At 35.8% G+C, this 18,392-nt stretch overlaps 1 long non-coding RNA gene across 1 annotated transcript in view; it reads right to left on the bottom strand.

The window, feature by feature from the left end:
• The window catches only part of LOC113618908 (uncharacterized), a 32,277-nt gene extending 17,979 nt beyond the window's left edge, over positions 1 to 14,298 (bottom strand). The window contains exon 1 of the long non-coding RNA XR_003432185.1: positions 14,073 to 14,298. This is a non-coding gene — a long non-coding RNA (uncharacterized LOC113618908). The remainder of the gene's footprint in view (positions 1 to 14,072) is intronic.
• Positions 14,299 to 18,392: the final 4,094 nt, after the last annotated feature.

Genomic DNA, 18,392 nt, shown 5'->3' with positions numbered 1-18,392 from the left:
TTTTAAAATAAAGCCCCATATGTCAACTGAGGAATCTGACTTTATTCTGAGAGCATACTCTTTTTACATATCTAATGTTAAATTGTTTCATACTTTATGAAAATGCAATAGTAATTGGATTTTCTCAACGTCTGTATTGGCAAAATCAAAAGTTAGCAATCAAATTGGAGTTTTCAAGTTGAAGTAAAAAATACATAGTGCTTTCTAAAATTCACATATCTGCCACAGCACCTGTTCATACTTATTACAAACGCTTCTTTGTATAAATGAGTGTCTCTGTAGACTCCAGGCCCTGTGACAGTAGAGATCATCCTTATTCATCTGGACACCAGGATCTATTGTAGCACGAGTTTAAAGAATATTCTCTACAGAATGGATGGAGGGAAAAAAGGTAACAAAAAGGTAAGAAAAGTATTAGAACTATTTTCTTTTAATCTTCTTTTCTTCTGGACATAATTTAAGAAATGTAAAAGGCCCCTCCCCCAAAACGATATGGTACTTCAAGAAATCAATTTTTGTCTATAACAAGAATCTTAGTCTTATTTGTCTGCTTGTTACTATCTATCTATATCATGTATATGAAATGTATATATATATGTATATATATGAGGTATTTATTCAATAAATTAAAACTCCACCTGTATAATTGAGAGAATACTTTGTACTTAAAAAACATAAACATAATTTTTAAAATAAAGTAATAATAATACTAGCATTTATTCTTATGATATTTATAAAATTTACTAATTTTTTAAATGTGTTGCCTCATTTGGTCCTCAGGAGACTCAGTGAATTAAGTATGAAATCCACTTCCCAGACGGAAGGATCAGGGAGCCTCATTTCTGAAGTGGCAGAGTGGAAACTTAAAGCCATGTATTCTATCCTCAAGCCTAGTGTTGTATTTTGTTTTTTCCCCTGATAACAGTCATGCACCAAACAGGGACACAATGCGAGCAAAACAGTGTCTTTGTCTCCTAGAGTCCACTCCCTCATGCATTCACAGTCCCCTTCCACCACGTGGGAAGGAACATTTCATTGTTGATATTATTTAGATTTGTCAGTGTGTGGTGATAATAAAAAGCAAACTGCTTTCTATTATTATTGTTTTAAAATTCTGTATTGATAATGCATCATCGTCCTTTTCCTGCACACTGGGAGGCAATCACTGCCCCACCATTGGTACACCCATGTGTGTTAGGCAGGCAAAGTCAACTGTTATGGCAAATTCCTCTAAATATCAAAGGATTTGTTTTGCACAACAATAGTTTATCTGTCACAACACAGTGTAACATAGGTCTTTATGGGCTCAGTTTCATACAGTCTTTTAGAAATCTAAGCTCTTTTATCCTGTGCCTCTGTACCCTTTAAATCCTATTCTGTCTATTCAGCCTGTGGATGGTAAAAGAGAGCACGAAGAATCATGAAGATTTTAAGGGTCAAGCTTGTGAGTGGCATCCATTCTGCTCAGGAAGATGACACAAAGGAAGTTGGGAGATATGTCCTACATCTATACCCTGGGGGGAGGGGGGCATTGGGTTTGGTGGACAAAGTCTCTGCTACATCTTGTGCCCAGGCTTTCTTCACTCTCAGAGCAAGGCTGATAAACAGGCAGGTTCCTGGCCCTGCTGGATACCTGCTAATCATGCATGTGGCAAAAAATTTTAGAAGGCATTATTGAAATATAAGCACTATTTTTCTGGCTTTCCCAATGCTAATGCATGTGAATGATCATCATCAGAAAAAAATCAATTTACTTTTCGATCATTTTATAGTTTACAAAAATTTTCATATCACTTTTCTTATTTTAACTTAACTATTACCTTATAGAAAGTGAAGATCTATTTCTCTTCCCATTTTATGCATGAACTATCGACACTCAAGAAGGTTAATGGTATGTACCCCTCATCTGGTAGCTGACAAGTACTCTCAAAACATTTGATGTTCTGTAAGGGGCAAGTGTGTCAGGCACTTCCTAGTTTACTGACCAATATTTGTTCACCCGGGTTCTTTATTAAAAATAATTCTCATTTCATTCATATTTGCAGCAGATGGTAGTTATACAGCAGAGTTCAAGGAAGTAATATAAAAGTAAGAGTCCCTTCTAAAAAGGGGATGGGTAGAACTGATTCTGGCTTCTCTTTTCTTCTTATATTGATCAAAGACTGCCAGACCTGCAGACCTGATTCTGTGAAGTAAGGGATGTTGGAATATGATACAGATGCCCCGTGCTCCATGGGCCAGAGCTGATACTAATGGGCATGGGGAGAAAGCTCCCACCCCATACACAGCACTCACAAAAGAGCAAGAGCTGAGGGTTGTCAGGGCTCTGGGTACTGGCCTCTGGTATCTGTCCCCTCCTGCTCTCAGAGCAATGGATTTTCATTTGCTGCTCTCTCCCTTATGGGGATCTTGAAGCACTCTATAAGCATTTGGCTTATTAATCTTTATAACCTCTCTGAACACCCCTGTAAAGTTATCAAAGGGCAAAGGCAAGAGCAGCAATAATTATCCTTATTTCACAGACAGGGAAGATTGTGACAGGAAAGCGGTTCAATTAAGTTCTCTGATGAGTTGTGGAGAAAGATAGAAAAAGGACCCCAAATTTCAGAAAAAGACACCCATTCCTCATCCCCTGGACCACTATTTTGCTTTTATGACTTCCTGACTAAGGGTTTCTTAAAAAAGTCTGAGCTTTCTGACAGGTGGGTCAGCAACCACAGATGTGCAGGTTACATTCATTGACATCTATCTGCCTGGGTCCAGTGTCACAGTCTTCGAGGGGAAGCATGAGAGCTGTACACCCCAAGGTAGATGAGGCCAGAATGACCCAACCCCATGGAAAGTTGAAACTGAATATAAACAGGGCTCGTAGAACTCAACTTCTCCAGGTAGAAATTATTGGTTAATAACATATTTTTTCAATGGGTGGAATTAGTCTCTTTGCAATCTCAAATTTGAAATGGGCGAAGGGTATAACAACAAAGTCTTTACCCAACTCTTGTATACTTTCTGGGAAATATGCACATGCTCCTTAAGCTATGTTGGCTGAAGGCGAGCCAGTCTTTAACAACTCTTTACTTAAGGAAATTTGTGGAGATCATTCTGTGATGGGGGAAGAAATAAGGCCTAGATCAAGGACGTTTCCCCATTCATATTCCTAAATCATACACTGAACTACATTGATCAAAGCCTCTACACTCTTCCCCTTTCTTTCCAACCCATCCTTTGTGCTCTGAGATAATATCATCTTTCAGATTGTGCATCAGGCAGAGAAGTTCACCAAACTAAGGGCAACAATCTGAGAAATTACATAATGTGAGACAACAGAGAGCAGGAACCAAGTAGGAATCTCGCATTGCTGAATCCCCTCTAAATCCCTCTCAGTTCCTGCAGGTGAGCTTTTTGAAATCTGACCTCTGTTATCCCTCTAGTCCCCTGTCTTTAGCTATATTAAAATCCATGTCACTTCCCAAGTATACCATGTGTTTTGTCATTTTATTTCCTCTGAGTGAGATGCTTTTTTCCCTTATAAATTCTCTTTTTATACTTATTTCTACTCCTGACTCCTATTCATTCTTCAGTTTACATGTCATTTCCTTTTAGAAGTCTTTTTTTTTCTTCCTAAATCTGGATTAAATATCCCTCCCCTGTGCTCTTTGACACCTAATATGTGTGCCAAAGTATTTGCTAAATAAATACTAAGTTCAATGTTCCAATATTTTTAAAAATTAATATTTAAGATACATTTTAAGAGAATCATCAAATCATAGAAAAACTAAATAAAAAGCAAAGACAATCTTCACCCAACACATTTTTGTAAACCTTTATCCAGTAATCCCATTTCTGGGAAACTTTCTTAAGAAAATAATCTGAAATTCATAAAACAAAGTTTGGCAAGAGGATATTAATGGCAGCACTATTTATAACCATAAAACTTTTAAAGCAATGTACATTTTCAAATATAGAAGTAAGGATATGTTGTGGGTGGGATTTTAATTATCTATTAAAATTCTTTTTATGAAGAGTTTACAATGACAATGCTCATACAGTAATGTTAAATGAAGAAACTAGGCTATAAAATAATATATAGTACCCAATAAAAATTTAAGTCTCAAAAAAACCCCAAATAACCACAAATTTGAAATAAGAGAGAGCAGGGGAAAACCGCTATCAAAATATTTTGAGTGGTAGAGCTATGCATAATTATTTTTCATTTTACATTCTTTAATATATTTTAAAATATGATAGGCTGGCATTAAAAATTAACTTCATTAAATATGATTACTTTACAAAGAAAACCCCTATATTCACAACTTCCACAAAATATGTAAACAAAATCTACATACTACACAACAAACTAGCAGTAATACCTAACTGAATTTTAAAAGGCACAAATTGACTAATAGTTTAAAAATTAATGATTTTATCTTCTTTACTGGCAAGGCTTGTATATTTCTTGTGCAGCTCAACTGGCAATAGATATAAAAGTAACATACTTCAGGACAATTTCTTATCTGGTTTGTAGTGGACATCTGTTGTTTTTTTCCTGCCCAACATTGCTTCCGTGTTATTTGGAGATGGCATCATGATTTTTCTTCAGGGACCACTTGTACTATCTTTGCAATCTCTGGGGTTTGAGTGGAGATGGGCACAGAGCTCAGATCAGTCAGTCCTTTTTTTTTTTTTTTTTTTTTTGCGGTACGCGGGCTCCTCACTATTGTGGCCTCTCCCGTTGCGGAGCACAGGCTCCGGACGCGCAGGCTCAGCGGCCATGGCTCACGGGCCCAGCCGCTCCGCGGCATGTGGGATCTTCCCGAACCGGGGCACGAACCCGTGTCCCCTGCATCGGCAGACGGACTCTCAACCACTGCGCCACCAGGGAAACCCAGTCAGTCATTTTATTCCATTCCCAGGAACAGAAATTCATCTAGAGGTGGGAATAAAGTCAAGCAGGTAAAGGTTAACAATTCTTACCGTTTGACTGAAACTCCCAGAAAAGGGATGCATATTTTCCTAGGAATCAGCAACGGGAAGAGCTGTGAAGACTAGAGCTGTAGGGCTCTGCCTTTGCCAAGAGGTGGAGAAAACCTGCAGGAGAATGACACTGTCACAGACAGCAGAGCTCAGAGATGGAGAAATGGATGTGTGGGAGCGAGTGATACACAGAGAGAAGAAGTGAGAGATAAAGAGAATTCCAGTCATTTAAATTCTTCGATCCATTTGTGTCTGAAATAACTTGACATGCTACATTTTCTGTTTTCGTTTCAGCTACTTTGAGTTATATTTTTATCCATTATATTCTATTCTATATTTCTGTGCAATCGGAAGAATTCTAATTCTTCATATTATTCAAGTGCTTCACAGATTGGTTTCTCTTCTTCTACCCATAAACATAGCCATCTACAGAGAGAGTCAAAGGAAAAGGAAACTGCAAATGTTCCAAATGGGAAAACAGAAAGAGGAGTCAGCCCATTCTGTTAAAGTAATCTGTCCTGTGTTGCCATATCATTGAGGTCTCTGATCATATTTGATGGCTTCACAGTCACCAACCTTCAGCATACAGGTTCAAATATGTAAAACACCTTAGTTTTTGACATTCCTTAGGTAATATATTCCACTACTTTCTTAACTCTGCAGAATATTTTTCTTCTTTTAACATTTATATTTTATGTCATCAGTAGTTTTCTAAATGTTCTTTACAAAGAGTGTTGGTTTCTTATGATTAATTGCCCAATTGTGATATTATTTTATTGAATTTGTATTAAAATATCTATTTTATCATCTTTTAAATAGATTCTTATTTACCGTGTCTTGGAGCCCCTCCCTCCATGATTCGTTGTTATATTTTGCTGTCTTGAAATGTTTACATCAAAACATTTTTATTACCTTAAATGGAGACTAAGTGAACAAAATATCTTCTTTACGAAATAAATTTTTTCCACATTTACTACCAAAATTAAATGTGACCTATCAGAGCTGAAGATGTGAGAATATTTATGCATAAATGTAGGCATTTTAGGCTCCTAGATGATGAAAAGAAAATAAACACCCACGATCTCCGTGTAAGCTGCTAAGAATTTAATATGGCTCTTTCTTTGAACTATGTTTTTTCCATGAGATTATTCAATTAGCTCCTTAAATAATAAATGACTACTCAGTGAAACGCCAAATGCCAGATAATTTTCCTGCAAAATTTCAACCGAAAATATAAAAAGTTTTCCCCTGAGACACTAGTCAGAAGGTACTGTGAATGCAGCACCTGGGGTGAACAAGGGTAATAGAGTTTATAATAATTAATTCACAGCAGCTATTCTCTAGTGATCAAAGATTGAATCATATGCAAATGTGGTTTTAATTTCCTCTTTTAAATGAAGAACAAGCAAAACTATAAATCACATATCCAATTCTGCCACAAATCTCATTTGTTCCATTGCTTGCTGACAGTCTGAAAGAAATATTTTATTCCTTTCATTCCTTGTCCATATCAGGTTAATTATATTTTATTCTTTCCAGTAATAAGTAAGCACAGGACATGCAAACTCTGAAGTCCTTAGCAATGATTTCTCTGCTGCCCCCCAAGATTGACAGTGAGAGGAAATCAGACACGAAAATAATATTGGTTTGTCTCTATGTATTGTAGTTTACATTCCAAAGGGGATGAGATACACGCACCACTACCCTTGAGGAGCATCTTACAGAAATTTGTGGGTTGCAGTGGAAAAAAGTCTCCAGCAATCTCTAGTTTTGGAAGATAGTTTTTATTTCAATTTTGAAGCCCTGAAACTTTCCAGACACTAAATTCGTTTCAACAGTTCTTTGGAACTCCTTATACCCATCAATAGGATTCACTCACAAAAAGCTAAAAAGATATGAAAATACCCTAAACTTTTTTTTTTTGATCTTCTAGAAACCAAGATTTTCTATAAGGGCTGAGATGCTTCAGATACCAAGAGAGAGTAAGGATTTTGAGCCAAATTTGTGAGATATTTTCTTTTCTCTCCCAATCCTACTCTTCCTTTGAAGTTTTGCAGACTTATACATAATCTTCTCTTTGTTTATACTGAAATATTTGATATATTTTTGTGGATACATAGTTTTTTCTATGGAAATGGCTCTGCTTGATGTAATAATGTAATAGCAGGTAATGAAGATGATTTTCCCTTTCCCTCCAAAATAATTGTTTTGCCCCAGTTACATATTGATATGCAGAATTAGAAGTACAACTGTTCCAGGAATAATGAAAAACTTATGCAAGATGCCTTTGTCTTTTATATTTAGACCAGTTTAACAGAGAAAAGTATTAGGATTTTGATCACAATGTGGTGCAAATTTGTGTTTGTTGATCATAAATTTGAAAGCAAGATATGACTCATCTTGAACTTATAAAGATATGAATTTTTGTATAATATCCCCCAAAGTCATAGCTCATCATTTTGTAAGCAGGGAAACAACTTTCAGAAAAGGAGTCATGGATTGCAATTCTACTCTCAATCTTTTTGCTATGTCTTATTGTGTAAATCATCTGATTTATTAACTTCTTTGGCTTTCCCTCAGGGAAAACAGTCTTTTCTCCCCACTTACTCTCAAGGAAAATGTTGAACATTGTGGACATTTGCTAAGATAATATAGTTTATTTGAAAGGACACCAAACCAAGAGCAGAAGTGTCTAGGTCAAATTATTTTAATTTATCTTCTTACTGGAGATAAATTCCTCAATATATAGTCACATCTCTGGGTTTCTATTTCCTAAAGTATAAAATGAGGGATTTTAAGTAGTGAAAGTCTAAATTTCTTCCAAAATAAAATAAACTATGATAGAGATTTGGCTTTCTTCTCTCCTTTTATGAGAAGCAGGCTGAGACAAATTTGAGATGAACAAATGTGCATATCGGGTAAAACATAAAACCGGATGACATAAAATATATATCAAGCAATGTTCTTGGCAACAAACACATACAAATAGCTCGTGTAACCTTCATTTTCATCTTCCTTTCTAGGTAACATTGTTATCTGCATTGTACAGATGAGGAAACTGAATCGCAAAGAATCAAACAGAATAGCTTGGCCAAAGTCTCACAGCCAATTAGTGTCAGCATCAAGCTTGACACACACTGGCAGTTTGGCTACCTAGTTGATGTTCTTAAACTCTTAGCTATAATGTCAGATTTTCTCACTGAAATGTGATAGTCCAAGATCTTTATAAAAGTGGTAAGTTCTTGCCTTGCTCAGAAATATCTGAAAGACTACCTCTGGCCATGAGCACAGCCTCTACAGTGATATCTTGCCTTCAAAGCATAATCCCAAACGTCCCGTCTCATCATCATACCTTCTTTACAAGGAAATTACTTGCTCCTAGTGACAGAGCCACATATTGATAGAGTTATCTGTGTGTTTTGGTTTGTTGCAGCTAATTCATTTTAGTCATGGGAAATGGTCTCTCTGATATTTGCTGTACTCTAATTTCCTGAACAATATGTCCTTTCTTTCCATGTGTCTCCTTTGGAAGGCCTTCCTGAGGTTTCCTGTGGTATTGTAATTCCTGTGGATTTTGCAAAGTGGTTTTGTGGTGTTCAAGACTTGAGGCAGAGTAAGAAAATGTTAACCACTTACTTCTCTCATAGGAGCAAGGATGACTTGGATGATGATAACAATAATGAGAATGATAAAGAATAGAAGGATTTTAAAAAATCCATATACAGTACAAAGCTGAAGCATTTGTTTCCATTTTGGAAAGTTTACTATAACAGCAGTATAATGCATTGTAGGGGAAGAATACTTGAGTTAGAAAGACCGAGTCGGGAAATACAGCAGTAATCCAGGTGACAAGTAATAGTGACCTGAATGGATGCGATGGCTATAGGAATAGAAAAAAAATTGAATAAATTTGAGAAGTGTTAAAGAGATGAACTTGCTATAACTTTGCAATTGGTTTTGTTTGTGGGGATGAGGGAAAAATATGCTGTCAAAGTAATACCTACACTTTTAGCTTCAGAATTGGAAGAATGGTGGGCAAATTACTTCACCTATCTGATCTTCTGCATATTCATATGAGAAGTAGAGATGCATACCTGGTGAGCATATTAGAGCATTCCAGTGAAAGGACGTGAAAACTCCCAAAAAGAGGCAGAAAGAGGTAACACTGGGGAGAAAAGATTCTTATTTAATACACTTAATTTATTGAAAACTAAAATGTTATCTTAGCACATAAGAAGTGTGAGAAGTCTTCACAAATAGGTGACAATACGAACAAAATGCAAATGGGCATGAATGTGTATGACCAACTCCTATTCATTTTTGGAATCTAAACAGCGAGAACATTAATAGTCAGAAGTAATTTTAATTTAAGTCTCATTCTTGTGAAAAATAGACAAATGATAACTAAGTATACTTCTCATAAGAGATAAGAATTTGAGAAACTTCATGTCTTACCCAACACAAGACCATGCTTATATCACTAGAGTAGGCAAGGGGATCTCAAACTAGGTATGCTCCTAGAAAGACCTTCAATACTCACAATCTAACCATCATTATCTGTGCATTGAGACTACTCTCGTTTTTCCTCTGTGTTTGCAGGCTGGAATGCAAAAGAAACACAGGGTGACAGTAGAAGGCATTTGTTGGCTACGGCACAGCCATCTCCAGAGATCTCTAAACAGCTCTATTGAGAAGAGTTGGCATGCCTAACTGCTCACTCACCCAGTTCTATTCCTTAAGAAATGAATAAATTTCTACTATGGAAAATTACTGAATGTTAAGGTTTATTTGTTTCAGAAGCTAGTTTTATTCTAATACACTCTACATTTTACAAATGTATTTATCCCCTTCCCCCACCAAAACGCCTCTGTCTTAGGATCTCCCTAAGAGTCTGGATCCTTGATGGAATCCCTGAACGGCTGAAGCAAAGCCAGAATTCACCTACTTCTACACATTTTACTATATGAGAAAGATATACTCCTAGTTGTTTCCTATTACTTTGATTTTTCTGTTATTTGAAGCCAAGACACTTCCAGATGATATAACATTAGTTAAGAAAGCTGAAAACATTCAGTCTCAAAGGTGGAATTCTATATGACAATTCTTGGTTATGTCAAGCTGAAATTAGCTCATTTTGTATGAGATAAGCAAGTACCAGCTCTGTTCAAACAGGAATTACAAGAGTGTCATTGCTTTTGTAGGTAATGTAGCTTTTTAATCAAAATGTGATGTTTGTATCTGACCAACTTCTGATACAAAATATGGTTGTAGAAATACTTTTGTCAAAGACATAAGATTAATTTACTATAGAAATGCTTTATTAATTATTTAACCTATTGGTTAACATTTTATTCCTTGAATTAACCAATTCTATCAAGCACCCACATCTATCTAAATAAGGGCCTTGCTCTGAGAGTTTAGGGTTGCAGGAAATATAATGAGTTTGAAGTCAGACATTCCTAAGTCTGAAACCCAGTTTGGGTCTTCACTTCTTATGTGACCTCAGGAAATTTAATTAAGGCTTTGACACTACACTCTTCATCTTGTCCTTTATCCCCATGTTATAGATCTGGTGTGAGGATAAGGTGAGACAGCATATAAAAAAATGCCTAGTTCAGTTCCTAGACCTGAGGAGAATACATGGACGTGTGTTCTGTTCTTCTGAGAGAGTTAACATTCTTTACGTGGGTGACAGGACAGACCACCAAGCCCAAAGGAAGTAAGGATAGAACAATGTGAGGGTGCAGAGACAGCTTGGGGGGGAGAGGCAGGAAAAGGAAGCATGAAAAAGATGACCTATGAACTGAGCTTTGAAAAAAGGATTTTATATGAACATGTAAAGATGCACGGATGTGTCTTCCATTGCCTCTTAGAAAGGAATCTCTCACTTTTCAGCCAGCAAAGTGATACATCTTTTTCAGTATTAACTGCACATCAGTTTCGTTAATGTACTGGATGATTTGAGTTCTTCCTTACTATCCCTCATTATTTGCTGTCTTGCCCAATTTAACCTCATCCATCTGAAAGCTGGGAAATTGTGTTTAGATTCTTTTTCATTGTTGTTTGCGTTAAGCAGGCCTGAAAGTGTTGAATCATTAATGACCCACCTTCATTATGTGCAGAAATCACATAACGCAGTGTACCAGCATGGCATTTAACCTTAAATTTTAACTCCATTATTTAGTCATTAACCTTATGTTTTATATGACCTCCATTCTTAGGATGATCCAAAGAGGCTCACTCTTGCATTATTGTGGGATAAATTAAATAAAATTCAACAAAATTTCCCAAGTGCCTATCATGGTGGGCCAAGTACTTTACATATTCATCTTTGTATCCCCAAGCCCTGGTATACTAACATAAATTAGGCACTCAATACATATTTTTAATGAATAAATGCTACAGGCTCTGAAGGATACCAGCATGAATACAATGCTGTTTGACACTCAAGGATTTTTAAAAATTATTATGAAGGTGTCTAAGTCCATTTGGGCTGCTACAAAAAACAACCCCACTAACTATTGTCTTTTAAATAACAAACATTTATTTCTCATAGTTCTGGAGGCTGGAAAGTCCAAGATTATGGTGCCAGCAGATTCAGTGTCTGGTGAGACATCATTCCTCATGGAGAGCATTTTTCTCATTGTAACTTCACATTGCAAAAAGGGTCTCTTTTATAAAAGTACTAATCCACCCTCATGACCTAAGCATCTCCAAAAGGCCTCACTCCCTGATACCATCACATCAGATAATAGATTTCAACATATGAATGGGGTGTGTGTGAAAATATTCAGTCTATAGCAAAAGGCTAAATAAAACATATCAGAATAATTCCTCATGTTCAATTATCTATGAAGAGACACAAAGTAGTACAGGAATTAGATAATTAAAAGGGTAGATGCCAACTGGTTGGTAAAGGAGAACCAGAAGACTTCACGCAAAAGGTATTGTTAAAGAAGAATATCAACACGTGATTAAGGAAGAATACTTTGAAGTCCTGATGTACAATTCATATACATTACTGCATTGTCTTTGTAAGAGAAGACCATGGCTTTTATGTCAGTATCCTTCCCACATTTTAAAGACATGAAAGAATCCCAGACATATAGTAAAAAGTAAATAAAGACTGTATAGTTTGTATATTACATAGACTGACCTGATTGATAAGATTAACCAACTGTTATGAAAAAGATGGGTCAACCTAGTAAAATTCATTTGTTGTTGCTGTCATTTGTTGTGGCTTTTACAGTCAAAGGGAAATTACACAGACAAAAATTATATTTTCTCAGTATTACTTAGAACTCTAATGGAAATTATCCCAAACCTTCTACACAAGTTAGAAGAACCTTCACATCAAGCATAAAGTAAGGTGCTTGGAATTGCAAAATCTGGTTTCAAATCCAGATCCATCACTTTCTACCAATGTAAACTGGTGTAGGTTATTTGCCCTTTCTTAGCCTTTGTTTCAGTATTACTAAAGTAGCAATAATAACCCCTACCTCAATGGTTGTGTGTAAATATTAAGTACGTAGCAAATTTCAGAACCTTAGTGATTTAAAAAAATGTAGGTTCTTTGTTTTTTTTTTTTTATAAATTTACTTATTTATTTTATTTATTTTATTTTTGGCTGCATTGGGTCTTCGTTGCTGGGTGCCGGCTTTCTCTAGTTGCGGAGAGCAGGAGCTACTCTTCGTTGTGGTGTGCGGGCTTCTCATTGCGGTGGCTTCTCTTGTGGGAGCACAGGCTGTAGGTGCGTGGGCTTCAGTAGTTGTGGCACGTGGGCTCGGTAGTTGTGGCTTGCAGGCTCTAGAGCGCAGGCTCAGTCGTTGTGGCGCATGCAGTATGTGGGCTCTTCCTTGACCAGGGCTGGAGCCCGCACCCCCTGCAATGGCAGGCGGATTCTTAAGGGAAGCCCAAAAAACGTAGGTTCTTTTATATCGGTTACTATGGCTCGGTTTTCAAGTAATAGACATTTCTAACTCAAATTAAAGAATAGGGTTTCTCTGGTGGCGCAGTGGTTGAGAGTCCGCCTGCCGATGCAGGGGACACGTGTTCATGCCCCAGTCTGGGAAAATCCCACATGCCATGCCGCGGAGTGGCTGGGCCCGTGAGCCATGGCTGCTGAGCCTGCGCATCCGGAGCCTGTGCTCCGCAACGGGAGAGGCCACAACAGTGAGAGGCCCGCGTACCGCAAAAAAAAAAAAAAAAATTAAAGCATAAAGAAATTTCTTGTCACATATAACAAAAAGCCCAGGGATATTTTAACTTCGATTATTCAGGAGACCAGATTCTTTCTACACTTATTATTATTATTATTTTTTGCGGCCATGGCTCACGGGCCCAGCCGCTCTGCGGCATGTGGGATCTTCCCGGACCGGGGCATGAACCCGCGTTCCCTGCATCGGCAGGTGGACGCTCAACCACTGCGCCACCAGGGAAGCCTGAATTAATTTTTTTTAAAGTAGTTTAACAAGAGGAAAAATTTGCTAATGAAATATTTTTCAAATGCTTGTAAAGCCTATTGAAGTATTTGTTTCTATGCAATAGAAATAGTCAATTCTACTTATTCAATGGAGAAAAATAGTCTTCTTAGCATTATAAACTTTAGGCAAGCACTAAAAGATAAAAATATAAAATTGAATCTTCTAAATAATTCTAAACAAATTACAGCAGATGGATGATCTCTCTCTCTCTCTCTCTCTCTCTCTCTCTCTCTCTCTCCCCAAAGCTATTTTCCAAAAAATTCCATTGAATCCTCTGTGTACTTTTTGTGTATTTTACATAGGTTCTCCACCATATATGTATATGATTTTTATGAAGTAGTGTTCTGTACCATGAAATTGCATTTAACCAGAGATGAAATTTGCATTTTGAACTGACCCCCAAAGAGACCTGACATCATTTAATGTCTAAATATGGATTTAGTAAGTTCTAGCAGCATCTCAGGAGCAGGGTCTTACATACCAGCCATTTACTCATATTCTGTGCTCCCTTTGCACTTTTCATAAAGCTTTAATGTTAAAGAAAACTGTACTACAAGACAATGCATAGGCAATCATAATTTAGTAGAGGTATTATGATCTTAAAATACTACTTACAATACACAGATGAAGTTCTACGAAGAATTTGACCTTTTATGAGGAAAAAGCAGAATACAAAAAGCCCAAATGCGTCCTCTTGGATTTTAACATATTGGCCTATTTTTACCAGATGTTTTTATTTTAGTGATGTTTTTAAGTTCCATATAAATGACAATATTTTCCTCCAACTGTAGAAAGAATGAATATTCATGGAAAAAAATAGGTCGTGAAACATTACATTTGGCATTTCTGCTCAGTGCCAAGGTGTAGTGATGTCGCAGGAATGTTGCAAGTTATTAATATGTTCATTCCACTGAATGACCGACTGTAAGTTTTTCCTTTTATGGATGAAAGTTCCCCATCCCAATTTTATCTTTATGTGTTTTTTTTTCATGTGCTATGCCTCTATAAACCACATAACCCACCCAAAACTTCTAATGATTTACATACCTCACCCCCGATGTTTAAAACCATGTAGGAAAAAATAAAGCAGCAAGACCAGTTAAACCATTAGTATTGTGACCATGACACTCATTGGAAGAGTTTGTATTTCCTAGTGAGTAGCATAAGTTTGGGGATTGTAAATCAATATTACACCTCCTTATAACTCAGGATATGCCATGATATTTTGAGATCACAGAACAAATGCTAGTTTATATATATTCAAACAAACTGCATTTAAAATAATCAGGTGTTGTGGTAGGAAAAATAAATCTCAGAAAATAACACTCTTATGGGCCTAGACTACAGTGTACATGAAGATTATTACTCATCCGTTATATTTTCATGTTATTGCATCAAGAGAAAAAAGAGAATAATAATTATCTGGAATTTTAGACTTAATTAGAAATATATCTGACATTTAAAAATTAATAAGACAAAATTTAAATGCTATGTTTAGTCAACTGAATTTAAGGTTATAGATATTACCTATAATTTACTTGTAGGGAAGTAGGAGATGACTGTTATTTTGTAGGGGGAGACAGAAGATGGCAATAAGTGCAGGGCGACAAGTGAAGCCTAATTAATTTTTCAAAAAGAAATCTCAGAGGATGGTGTTATATTGGTGCCTTCAAACGTTCATGTTAGTATTGCAGCATTTAGAAATATTGGATTGTCTGACTCATATAATTCAACACGTAAGAGAAAGAATCGTATAAGCCAACCACCAGTAAATTCATTTCAAAAGGGACATTCCTTCCAAATGACAAGAATTATTCCATCTCCCATGCAGGGAGTACCCATCCTAGTTTGTAGTTTCATGGGAAATTGGATTACTAGTATTTGGAATGTTGCTTGGAGAGCATGGAGACAAAGCAAAAGCAAGTGGTGAATTTGGCCAGGATGAGTAGGTACCACTCTAAGGTGATTGGACACTAAGTCTCCTTTTTGGATACTGCTAAGGCTGGTTATACAGTGTGGTTCTTTGGGAGTCATTTTCTAGTTCTTTCAGCCAACCACATCTTCTAATTCACAGTTTTTCTCCAATATAAATCATTAGTTTGCCACTTTTAAATTTAAATCACTGTCTAGGTATGCCACTTAAATTATTTCTACATCACCTTCAGTGGTGTTTTGGATGTTCCCAATAGTTTTAATCCACATATTTACAATCTCAGGTTATTGTCAGGTTTGTCTGATAATATTCAAAATCCCAGAGAATCACTTTATTTATTGGTTTATTTGTTTGTTTACTTACCTATTTATTTATTTATTGTAAGGTATCCACCCCCAAATCATCCTCTTTTTCTCTTTGAAACCACTCATTTACTTCTTTTCCTTACTGTATTTCTCTTTTGTTCTATGTCTATTTCCTAATAATAAAGCTGCTGATGATAATTAAGATCTACTGCTTAATTACTAGTAGCTCAAATGGCACAACTCCGATACCGATGGGGCCAGGATCTGAAATCATGTTTGTATGACCCAAATGTCTATAAATTAATCATTAAGTAAACAAAAAGCAAACAAAATTGCCATTAAACCTATAATTATAAATAAAAATAAGTAATTATAGTAAGTGGTAAATATGCTGAGTTAAATAAATCTTTCTTTAATAAAATAAATATAACCAAATAATGAAATCACAATGAAAGGGTCACTGGTTGCTTCTTTCAGCTTTCGCTGAAATTGCCAAATGCACAACAATTTCAGGGAATAGTGTATAGGATTGATAAACTCCAGGAAGTAACAGTACTCTTATCCCTACAACAACATTTTGAATTGCTCCTTCTCTGTCTCTCAATGATCTTGTCATCCATCTTTTACAGAATCTATTATCCTACATAAATTTTATTTCAAATACCTTATTCTTTTTGAGCCCCCAGCTCTCCAGATTAACTGATAATCTTGCTCCTATTTCTTGTCCATACAAGTACAAATGAATGAATGGTAAAGAGCCACCGAACTGCTCACATTTCATCTAGAACTTTTGCAACAAATGAATTTTATCTTAGCGTCCTGAAATAATTTAATCTCTTTGAGCCAAAGAAAGTACACTCATCATAACGTATGAAGAAAAGAAACAGTCCAGAATACTGCAAGTAGACAAATAAAATAATATATTTTTTTAAAAAAGAGATGAATATTGTTTCCGAAAAATAATATGAGAAGTTTATTACCAAATGTAGGTAAATGTGATAATGGGTATTATGAATTTTATTGTATATGTAAATTGTATATATATAATTATTTATTTTACATATACATTTTACATAAGTTTTAAAATTTATTAAATTATGTTTGAAAGTAAAATATACCAAATTTGAAAAATACAGTAAAGTGTAAAGCCACTAACACATACATGCATAAAACAAAGCGAACATAAAAACCCTATCTCACAGCTGTAGATTTGTCCAGAATCATTTGTCCACTGCTCTCCCTTGCCATTGTTACCTTGCAGAGTAGATTTTTCCAGACCACTGACTTGTTTATGTGACTACTTTTAGTCAATGAAATATGAGTGGCTTGATTATGATGCTCAAGCAGAAGCTTTTAAAAGCAGTGCAAGTTTTTGCCAGTCTTCTTGCTTTCTTGGAATGCACGTTGGGCTGCATCAATGGAATGCCCTCCACCAAAGAAAACCCAGAAAGTGCTCTTTCAGAGGAGACCTAAATCTGATCTGCAGACTAAAGCCAGGTTCAAGGGAGATCAGTTAAGACTGGTAGGACCATGGATGCTTTGGGATTCTTTGAGGCACAACACTCAACACCTATATAGTGTGAGTGAGAAATACATATTTGTGGTTGGAAGCTAGCAATATTTACGTTTGCTTTTATTGCACATATGCTAGTAAATGCTGACTCATACATGTTTTATCTCATCTTTTTTCTCCTGCACCAAGCGGGGCAGGTAGGAAAGAATCACAGTAAAATATTTTATTTTATTTTTATACAGAAATTTTATTCCTTATATCTTTTATTGTATAGTTGAAGTAATATCTTGAAATACAATTTTCTAATGTGATATTTTTATTTAACATTGTCCATGATAGGGTATTTCCATAAAGCATATTTGTAAAGGGTGAATACTATTCTATCATATAAAGATCCATCATTCTCTTATTATTAGACCACTAGGTTGTTTCCATTTATAGATGACACTGGAATGATCACCTCTGACCTTAAACTTGTACTTTTTTTACAGGCAATAAGATTAGAGTTTCCTAGAATGTGATCCGTTAGTCAAAACAGGTATATATGTTAAGTCTGATGATGCACATTGTTTTTGTCATCCAGAAATTTTGAACCAGGTCACTCTTCCATCCAGTGTATGAAATTTCACTTTTTGCTGTACTCTCATCACTGTTAAGAAATGAGATGTCTAAACATATCCTAATTGTACAGGCATAAATGGAATCTTGTTTTAATTGGAATTAGAATTTAATTTTAAAATATTAAGTTATAAACATTAAAAGAGAAAGGGCTGCTCATCAGGAGTCAGGCTGGGATTATAGTGAATAGTTTATGTCACATTAATATATGCCACACGGACTTTGTTTACTTTGAAGGAGAGCATCACAGAAATGGTATGCAAGGGATTTCTGGAGACATAATGCATTAGAATTTTGAAAAATCATTTTACAAAGCTCTTTGTGAATGAAATTGAGAAGACGTGTATTTAAGAATATTAGAAATAGATGAGTTTGTAATAGGTTAGTGATTTAGGTGTGGTTCCACCAACAACTAGAGAAATTTTGAAAATCTAGTTTGAGTTGTTACAATGATTTAAAGATGTCATAGATATTTAGTAGGTGGGGACCAGGAATGACACATTTCTTTTACTGCATAGAATGGCTCTTCACAAAAGGAGGTTGTCCCAAACACTGGGGACAATTTC

Source organism: Aethalodelphis obliquidens, unplaced genomic scaffold (genome assembly GCF_003676395.1).
Source record: "Aethalodelphis obliquidens isolate GAN/ISIS:26980383/991018 unplaced genomic scaffold, ASM367639v1 scaffold6, whole genome shotgun sequence".
NCBI classification, from domain to species: domain Eukaryota; kingdom Metazoa; phylum Chordata; class Mammalia; order Artiodactyla; family Delphinidae; genus Aethalodelphis; species Aethalodelphis obliquidens.
Note: the sequence above shows the minus strand (reverse complement) of the source record. Positions and strands in the feature narration are given on the sequence as shown.